Consider the following 10,628-nt stretch of genomic DNA (forward strand, 5'->3'; position numbering starts at 1 on the left):
TTTTGTGTTCATTCCTCTGTTCCTTTCTTGACCAGCATGGAATGGCAGAACTTATGCAGCCTAGAACTTTATGTAGAAGCTGCTTTATTCTAATAATTCTGCAAGTATTTATCAAGGGTCTGCCATGTGCCAGCACTGGTCTAGGTGCTGGGAACACAGCAGTGAACAAAGCAGAGAGAAGTCCCTTCTGTCATTGAGCTATATTTGAGGGTCATCAGGGAAGATGTCTCAAAGGAAATGCTTTCTGAGCTGAGATCTGACCATTGGAAAGGAAAGTGCCCAGAGGAGGACACCTGGAAGAGTGTTCTAACCACAGGGAACAGCCCAATGCAAAGACTTTGAGAACAGCATCAGTTCTGTGCATTTCAGGAAAAGGAAAGAATTTGGTGAGCCATTCCTGGGGTTCAGTCACCCACACATGAAAGCCACTTGTAGCTGCTAGGTCACTGGGCTGGAGCTATGTCAAGAAAGAAAGAAGTGCCCACATGTGAGAAGTTCAGATGATAAAAGGTCTTTAATTTCATTCCGAGCTACGGAGGGATGAGGGGTCTGTGGTTTTAGAAAACTAGTATGACGGCCACGTGGCAATGACACAGAGCAGAAAGAGACTAGAGCCTGAAGAACAAACAGGGGAGGCCAATGCAACAGTCCAGGCTCCAAAGGTGGTGGCAGAGAGCAAGATAAAAATGAGGTCTCTCTAAGAAAGGAGGGATAGGGCACACTGCCTTCAAGAGAAAATCATCATTTTGAAGGAGGAAGAATGGGGACTGGAAACATGAAATAATTAGTTTAGGGCATTATACCCATAGAGTTCCAGAGTTTGAGTAGAAGCAGGAGAGAGAATCCTCTTTAGAGGTCTGAAGAGGGGGAGCGGAGAACTGGAGACTGGTGAATCAGAGAGGGAAGGTCAGATTTACAGAAGGGACTGGAGCTAACACAGAGACAGGTACTGACACAGTCACACACGCATGCAGCAGTAGTTGATGCCTTTTCAAATGTGTCATGTTGAAGGAAATGAGTTAAATGTATCATATATATGGGGTGTGTGTGTGTGTGTGTGTGTGTGTGTGTGTGTGTGAAGCAGGATGGCTAAGCCTCTTTTCGTAGACTGCATTTTCAACACCTTTTAAACCTTTGCTCCCTTTTAGTCAATATAAAATTCACATGCCCTCTTTAAGTCATTTGAAATTTCTAAATAAGTATAGTAACAACTAAAAACAAAGCAAAGTGATTTCAGGATATGTTTTTATGTTGTTGTTGTTGTTGTTACTTTATGTTTTCTATATGTTTCTATCTGTTTTCTCTGTCAATGCCCCCTCTGCCCAGATTTTGTTCTGTCCCCTTCTGATCTACAGACTGTCCGTGAGAACCCTGTGGAGTTGCCTGCTGCCTGACATTGTAACCAGATCTGCATACCAGCCTTAGGCTGCATTCATTAACTCAAAATGGAAAGGAAAAAGGCAACAACTTTGTGGATTTTCAAAGCTGGTCTTTAAAAAGATGTAGATTTAGTCAAGTGAAGGAGAAGGATGCTGGGGTGAAAAGGGAACTTGCCTGGCTTCAGAAAGCAAAGCTAAACCCAGTGACTAACAGTTCCAGAAAAAAATTCAGATTAAAAAAGAAAAAGATCTCACTAAAGATCAGAACTTTCTGACAATGGAAGTAGAGAACACCTAGCACTGCAGGCGAGCTATGCTGTAAGGCAGCAGCCTGCCCTGAGTCTAAAGTCCCTTCCAATGCTTTTGCTCTATGAATTCGTTTATATCTAAACATCACGAGCATAGCACTAAGTGAGAGTGTTCACAAAGCCTTCTGTTCTCTCTCTCATCAGGAATAGCCAGTTAAAAGCAACTATCAACATCATTAGCCATTAGCAAAATCAAAATTACAATGAGATACCACTTCCTGCCTACTATAAAGTGGGATGGTTATCATAAAGACAGACAATAATAAGTGTTGGCAAGGATGTGGAGGAATTGGAACCCTCACACATGGCTGGTGGGAATGTAAAATGGTGCAGCATCTTTGGAAAACAGTCTGGCAATTCCTTGAAAGTTAAATGTAGAGTTACCATATGACTCAGCAATTCGACTCCTAGCTATATACCCAAGAGAAATGAAAACATATGACCACACACACACTTGTACATGAATGTTCATAGTAGCATTATTCATAATAGCCAAAAAGTAGAAACAATTCAAATATCTATCAACTGATTAGTGGATAAGTAAAATGTGATATATCTATACAATGGACTTATTATTCAGCAACAAATAAGAAATGTTTTGACGCATGCTACAACATGGGTGAACCCTGAACACATTGTAAGTGAAAGAAACCAGTCACAAAAGACCACATATTGTATGATACCAATTATATCAAATGTCTATAATAAGCAAATCTATAGAAACAGAAAGCAGATTAGTGGTTGTCTGGGGCCCGAGAGGGGAAGGAGAAGGGACAGGGAGTTTGAGGGAAAATAAGAAGTGTCTGCTAATGGCTACACAGTTTCCTTTGGGGGTGATGAAAATATTTTTAAATTGATTGTGGTGATGGTAGCACAATTCTGTGAATAAATAAAAAAAAATTGATGTGTACACTTAAAATGGATAAAGTGTACAGTATGTGAATTATACTTCTATAAGACTGTTAACTAAGAAAGAAAGAAAGAGAGAGAGAGAGCGAGAGAGAGAGAAAGAAAGAAAGAAAGAAAGAAAGAAAGAAAGAAAGAAAGAAAGAAAGAAAGAAAGAAAGAAAAGAAAGAAAGAAAGAAAGAAAGAGAAAGAGCGAGGTAGGGAGGGAAGGAGGAAGGGAGAAATGCATTCTGACACCCGGTTCAGAAAGCAAATTGACTGATGGATCCCAGACCAGTTTAGATTTATCCTGGCAACATATGTGGGGAGGTGGTGGGTGGGGGAGGGAGAAAGATAAATCGAGGGGGGATGGGGCGGGGAGAGAAGGAGAAGAAAAAGAAAAAAAGAACTACAGCAAAATGGGAAATAAAATTTTAGCATAACCGCTACCTGTAATTTGCTAATTTAAAGGGGATCTTTACCATGTCAATATCTTCTTCTGAAATTTTGACGCCAGAATTTTGCCAAAACTTCTGAAATTTTGACATCAGAATTTTGCCAAAACTTCTAGGTAGTACCACCCTAAGACCTACGCAACAGAGACTCATGACCTGCCCCCATGTTTACCAGACACACTAAATTGATTAAAGGACACATGTGTGCCTCTGACTCTTGGGATCCAGCAATCCATGCTGGCCCAGTGCAGCCCATGACCCTAAACATTTCTTCTTGAGATAACATCATCCAGGACTCATGAAAACACTCGATACCTCTCTTGCCCTATGTCTTCAAAACAAAAGAAATTTTGTGGGTTGTGTTCTGCCAATATGAAAAATAAAGACTGCTTTGGAAAGATTTGAGCGGTGGAAGCTCAGAGATGAGAAAAGACAAACGAATTAAGATGTCAAATCCTTCTTCTCAAAGAGTATGACTGCAACAGATTCTTGCATAATGAAGTATTATTATCCAGGAATGCTGAGCATCCCTTTTCTGGCTTCGCATTGCATTCCATCTCATAGTCTGGGAGGTACTTGAGAATTAGATGGTATTCATAAGAGTTGCACAGAGTGACAGGATATTTTTGCATAGCAAACAATTCTTACTACTTTTAAAATGTAAATATATAGATGTAGCTGCAGCATGCATGAACCATAATACTGATTCCTTAGATTGACAACTAGATTCTTTAGATTGACAACTAGATGGATATTAAACACTAGTACTGCAATAATTTAACTTTTTATAAATATTTTTAATAAAATTTATTTGGATCTCCAGAGTTAAATTTAAAAGTTCAGCTATATTTAAATAATTTTATTTCAAATGTTGGTGTAGTCATATATTATTTTTATTTTGCTTTTTAATTTTAATAGGTAATATAAATACTTTTAAAACAATAACTTTGTGAAAATATACAAAGTAATTATAATATAAAATTTATATTCACTTTAACTTACATTTTAATAAAGGATCTCCAGAGTTAAATTTAAAAGTTCAGCTATATTTAAATAATTTTATTTCAAATGTTGGTGTAGTCATATATTATTTTTATTTTGCTTTTTAATTTTAATAGGTAATATAAATACTTTTAAAACAATAACTTTGTGAAAATATACAAAGTAATTATAATATAAAATTTATATTCACTTTAACTTACATTTTAATAAAAATATACTAGAATTTTAAACATTTTGAATAAAATTATACTTTATTTTTAATGTTATGTTATTACTGTCAATTGAACCTAAATTATATGAAAATTTTTATTGTAACAACGTAACTTTTGCTAAAGTGAAGAAAATAAAATATTATGGAACAAATGAATAATTTATGAATTATTTATGTATTTTGTTAGTCATACAAAATGTCACTGGCTCACCCAAATATGTGCAATAATGATTAAATTCAGCCATCTCTGATATTTTGCTATACCTTTCATCATATAAAGACCATAGTTTTATCAATGTTTTTGGATTTTGTCACTGATTTGTCAAGATAGAAGGATAGAACACATTTTACTTAAAATTTTTAAGCTGTTTTTGCAATTTTTAATGTGCAGCCATAGGGTGAATGGACTTCTGTTTGTGCCTTTGCCTGGCCTGCTCCCAGGTGACCAGCTTCTAGGTTATCCCGGCACATTCAAGGGATGAGTTGGGGAGTTTGGGGGAAGGCCTGAATCTCTGTCTTCCCAAAAATAAAACTAAAAATTCCAGGAATTCCTTTGAGTAGTCATACTTCTCTGAGCAAGCTTAAAATTCACCTAAGGAGGAAAATGAATCAAGCTCCTAAAACCTTGGAGATGGAGAAAGTTCATGAGTCTTTTCCTTTGGAGTGAAGGGGTCAAGTGGAGGAAGGAAGAGAGGAGAAGCAGTAACAAACCTAAGTCTCCAACCCAGTTCTGCAGGCCAAAGCAGAAAAGGGCCCCGCACACTAACGGGATGGAGGGGGCACTTCAAAGCCTCATGCTCCACCTCATCGAGGCTCCTGTAGAGCAGAGAGATGGCCTCCCCCTCAGGACTTGACTGCTAGAGAGACACTGCTGTTTGGTGCTTGGGTCACACCCTGGCTGGAGCAACTACAAAGACATGCAGGTCAGGAAGATGGGGCAGGAGTAGGGTCAGAAGCTCTCTCAGGAACACCCAGAGCCTTGGGCCTGGGCCTTGCTAGCTCCTAAGTCTTCTGTGCTAGTAAGAAAACCACATCCTCTTTAGGCCGCTGAAACATGACAGGTTCCCTTTTCTCCTTGCAGAAGCAGCCCTGAGCCAGGGAACTGAGTTTGGCAAGAAGAGCCAGGTCTGGCTTTTAGCCCCCAGTGGCCCCATTAGCTGGGCACCAAGCACAGCACGCACCTTGCACCACCACGCATATAGCTCTGGCCTGGGCAGTGGCAGGCACACGAGAGCAGGGAAAGTGGCCTGACTTCTGGTGGAGGCGCACGAGAACAGTGATTCCAAAATTCCATTCCATGCATCCTAGGTTCTACCGAGGGGCCTCTGACCCCCATCCCCAAACGACACATCAACTACAGCTCCCTGTCCCCTGATGTGTAGAGTAGTTTTAGTCTTATTTTGGTTTTCCTGGAAGAAGGGATTGTACGACTTAAAAAAAAAACAAACCTTTTTTAAACTCCAGATCTAGACCAGATCTAGACCGTGTCTGGAAGCAATGAGAGAGGAGGGACAGTGCAGGGGGAAAGGGCGTGCTTTTAAGGGACATCAATAGCCACTGGATTTTGACCCTGTAGCAATAGGTATGTTCCTCTCCGTGACCACGCTGGGCACTTAGAGTTTTTAAGTTACTCAGAATTTTTCAGGATGGGGAGTCTCTCTGTAAATCTAAATAACTAGGCTTTATTAAACCTTTTACAAGCCAAAGCAGACAAACAATATATCTACATTTTAAACATCCACATCTGGATATTCTTCTAGGTAAAGTACAACCAGCAAAGCAATCATGACATTACCTCATTTTCTTGACTAAATTTAGAAGCAAACAGAATATAAAATTAAATACAAAGGTCATAGGACAATGAATAATATGCCATGTGTGGTTAATTTTCTTGGTTCTAAAAAAAGTCATCCTAGCCTCTATATAAAAATTGTGTGTGCGGTTATTTCACTTTGAAATGTCATAGGGTTACTTGGTTTCAAAAAGAAAATGTAATACTGAAAGATATTTATGTAATACTGAAAGAAAACATTTCTCAACAGAATGTAAGGTTTAATTCTTTATAGCTTCCCTTTGTCCTGTGGCTGGCTTATAAATATGCAATGCACAATTCTTTGTGCTATTGAAATTGTGTTAACGGTATTTTTAGTCTTTTCAGGGGGGAAAGAAAACAAATAATTTAGATACGGGAAAGATAGAATTGTTTCCCAATAGCTACTAAAGCTGATGAACCATTATAATCATAAGGTAGATAAAATTACATTTAATCTTTTTCATGAGAGGATAACCTTGACTTTTAACTTCAAACAAGATGCTATTTTTATCTACCCTAATACTTCAGACTTCAAAATCAAACATTTCTGAAATACTTGAATGAAAGTCACTTATCTGCCTAATTTTTATTTCTGCTGTAATTAAAGCAGGGGATGTAATTGTGAGTGAGCTCATTCTAATACTCCAATAAGACAAGATAAGCAAGCCATGTTGTTAATAGCAATGACGGAAGTGATAGCTCTGGGCAGTCTAGCAATTGTTTACCTGTGATTTAGGTGTTCACATTTAAAAAAAATAGATATACAGAGGTCAAGCTCACTTTTATTTTGGGGGGGCATTTTTGCCCTGCCATGCCCTAGGAGATCAAAAGAGGACTTTTCTTCTAACCTTTTTTTTCCCTGTTGCCCTAAGATTTACATTCTTGCTTCTTCTGATTGGTTTGACAAACATTATTAGACACTTTACTAAGTGTCTGACACTGCAGTATATGTTAAAAATTCAAAAAAAAAAAAAATGCAGTTTTCGAACACATGCTGGAGGATGCAGACTGGGCATTCTGTGGGACGTGTGCTCTGCTCCAGGCCTGCACAAGGTTCCTGGTCCAGTTCAGCCCACAGGTTTTGAGTCCAGAGCAGGGATAGTTTCTCCATCCGGATATTTCTTCAGGGTCCCTTCAAACTCTAAAAGGTATATGATTCTAGTTACTGACTCTAAGTTTCCTATTATTTCAGATAAGGTGCTTTATGGCTCCACAGATACAGCTATAGTATAATGCTCATGCCAGAATCAGTCTTAGTCTCTTCCAGACTCCTCTTAATGTTTTCCTGATGTTATTAAGCCCCACATTTATATTTTACTCGTTGGGAGGAAGGGGTGTTGGTGTGAGTATGTTTTGAGAGTGTGGGACCCCTTTAATCCACCCTCATTTTGTGGAGAATGGTTTTGTTGTCTTCCTCAAGTTACTTGCATGCCACAGATTCAAATTCTGAAAGAATTTACTTGTCTTTGATCCCTTTGAAATTAATGCAAATCTGAGACACACGCCTCTCTTCTATTTCAGAAACAAGAGGGCTAAAAGTGGTTCTATTTTGTGATTTATTGGGTGGCTTCTTGCCAGTGAATGAGGCTGATCCCAGCCAGTCTCTCGGTTTGCATCATCCAAGCTCGTGGGGTTTGCTGATTCAGGAATCATTATTCTGTTCTTTATAGCTCTTCTGCTGGTCATTTCTAAATAAGCAGAACCATTTTCAGCTGGAGTTGTCAAACTCATGGGTTTTGTTTGCTTTATTTTGTCTGAAGTGGTTTCGGGAAGACTCAGAGCAAGATGAGATGAACTGTAGGTTAGTGAACTTCAACTGGGGGTGAAGAAAGATAAGAGGTTTTTCAAACTACACAGTGTCCTCCCACCCATCCCTATGCATTGAAGCGTTTGAGAATCTGCAGTCAAAGTGATAATAGGAGATTTGGATCTGGAGCCCAAGCTCCATTTATATTTCTGTCAGCAATTCCCCAATTGCTCCATGATCCTGGTTCACCTGCTGATCAATTACACTTATCTACTCATCTGCATATTCTGAGTTTAAATAAATAAAAATTTAAAGTGATTTAAATTCCAAAGAATGAAATATACAATGAAAAAGCTATCATGGAAAACATATATTTAGATGGTCTGCTATATACTTAACCCAAAACCAAAATAGTAAAGTTTGTTAAATCAGGTTATTTCAGTAAGTCTTGTTTCTCTGATCAAGGAAACAGACATTCAATTGTAGCTGGAGGATCCAGTTTCAAAATGATGTCCATTCATTCACTGGGGTGCAATTTAGGTGTGTCGTTCAAATTCTTGGGCAGATCCCTTTATCTAGGTGAGTGGTAGACAGTTACAGACTCACAGAGAAGGGAATGTGTAGCTTGGAGACCCTTATGAGCTATCTCAGAGAGCCCTAGTTTTGGTACTTTCCACCAATTACCTGAGCTCATGTCATTCCTGGCCAAAGGCATTTCCTCCTTAGCTTCTCTAGGAAGTCTCATCTTGCCTTATTCCCCACTCCCCTCCACACACACACTTTAGTTCTGATAACCCTTCTATTCCCAAGTATTCCAGGAGGCAACAGCTCTTGTCCAGCCCTTCTGTTCTCTGTTATTTTCTTGGGTCTACCTGTTTCCTTGGGTAGCAAAGCCTAATGTGTTTATTATATATCCCTTAACAGAAAAAATTTCTCAACCTACGAACTATGGTACCTATGGCTCCTCTGTTGGAGCCTTGTGGGTTCTTGAGGATGCGTCCAGCTAGAATATACTCCTGGCCTTCGTCTTTCCCTCACTCAATATTACTTCAGGAAGTCATGTGAGCTATGTGATTGGGGAACTTGAGAGATGGAACTGAGCTTAGATCAGCCTTTATATAACTTCTCAGAGCCATCCTACCCTAGGCAGCATAAATTCTTGTCCACTCTCTGCCATGCAGTGTGGGGCCAACTGTTCTAGAATTTATCTTGGGGTATACTCACACTAACCCAAGCTCACGGAGACTACTGTATAGCCAGAATTCAAATTTATTCCATTTTAATGATAAATGCAGCCAGCTAGCAGATAGGACCTCATATCAGTGGATCAAGGCATTTGCTCTCTGTGGACAGTGAGCAAAGTTATTTGAATGCTGTAGAGTATGAAATCTGCGTAAGGTGAGTTAGGTAGATGATTTATCAAAGGATACTTTTGCCACAGAGACCTGAGAGCTCAAGTCCTTGGATTAAGGTCCCTTCTCCCCTGAACAGTATATGGGAAGGTGCTGTTAACTGCTGGCTTTTAAACTTAGGTTTTCCATGCTAGAGGCTGACAGCACCTCTGCCCACCACCTCTGTTCATCCAGGCTTTCACCAAACAATCGATTAGCTTTGCACTTATTAACAGTCTCATTCTGGTGCTTGCCATCTGAGATTATCCCTAGGTCACCTTGGCTGAAGTTATAGGTGTTTCCAAAGTTTTATCTATCATATGTATCTACCATTTTATCAGTTGTCTATCGATTGACTTCTTCAGTTGACTTATCATGAGCTTTGTGTGTGCGCGTGCGCGTGCGTGTGCGTGTGTGTGTGTGTGTGTGTGTGTGTGTGTCTTACTCATTTAACTCTTAGAGGCAACCTCATTTGCAACCTCATTTCCTATTTCCAATTTTCTTTGGAAGAAACTTTACTATTACCCGTTTACTGCCAATGAGGTATTTTTGAGCCCCTTGGAAAGAAAACCTTTAGTATAACTGTGTGTGCGCGTGCGCGTGCGCGTGCGTGTGCGTGTGCGTGTGTGTGTGTGTGTGTGTGTGTATTCAACTTACTCATTTAACTCTTAGAGGCAACCTCATTTCCTATTTCCAATTTTCTTTGGAAGAAACTTTACTATTACCCGTTTACTGCCAATGAGGTATTTTTGAGCCCCTTGGAAAGAAAACCTTTAGTATAACTGTTTTTATCATACTTTGAAACTTAACTTTCTGAATTCAAGCTCTTAAGCAGTTTTGCCGATTTTATATTGTAATTACTTATGAGATTGAACTAATGAAGACAAATATCTAGTAAAGACTCTCAATGTAAATCACCTTTTTTTTTAACCACTGTTAGATAGTCTTATGCAATAAACTCAACACATCTTTAAGATCTCTGATTTATTTCCAAATAAGGTGGATGAAAATATTTTACTCTTAAGCAATGAAATACCCAGTTGGAGGCCTCTGACAATCGACCCAGCCAAGGGTACCTATGGCTCCTCTGTAGGGAGGAAACATCTCAGATCAGGAACATATTTTCCCACTGTCTTCCTTTTATTCCCTCCCCAAACATCTTTCCTGTGGTAGAGATAGTTTTGGGCACTGTATATAACAGCAGATAACAGTGAAAAATATGATATAATGAAAGATTCTTGACCTAATAGAGCTTACATTCTAGTTAAGGGAAACAGATTATAAAAATAAATAAGAAAAATATCAGCAATTGGTAAGTGCTATACGAGAAATAAAACTGAATAATGTAATAGTGACTACTTGAGATGGGGTCATCAGTGAAGGCCTCCCTGACAGGTGATGTTTCAGCTGAGACCTGAATGACAAGAAGGAGCCAA

The sequence above is a fragment of the Pteropus alecto genome, unplaced genomic scaffold (assembly GCF_000325575.1).
Source record: "Pteropus alecto unplaced genomic scaffold, ASM32557v1 scaffold61, whole genome shotgun sequence".
In the NCBI taxonomy this organism is placed as follows: Eukaryota; Metazoa; Chordata; class Mammalia; order Chiroptera; family Pteropodidae; genus Pteropus; species Pteropus alecto.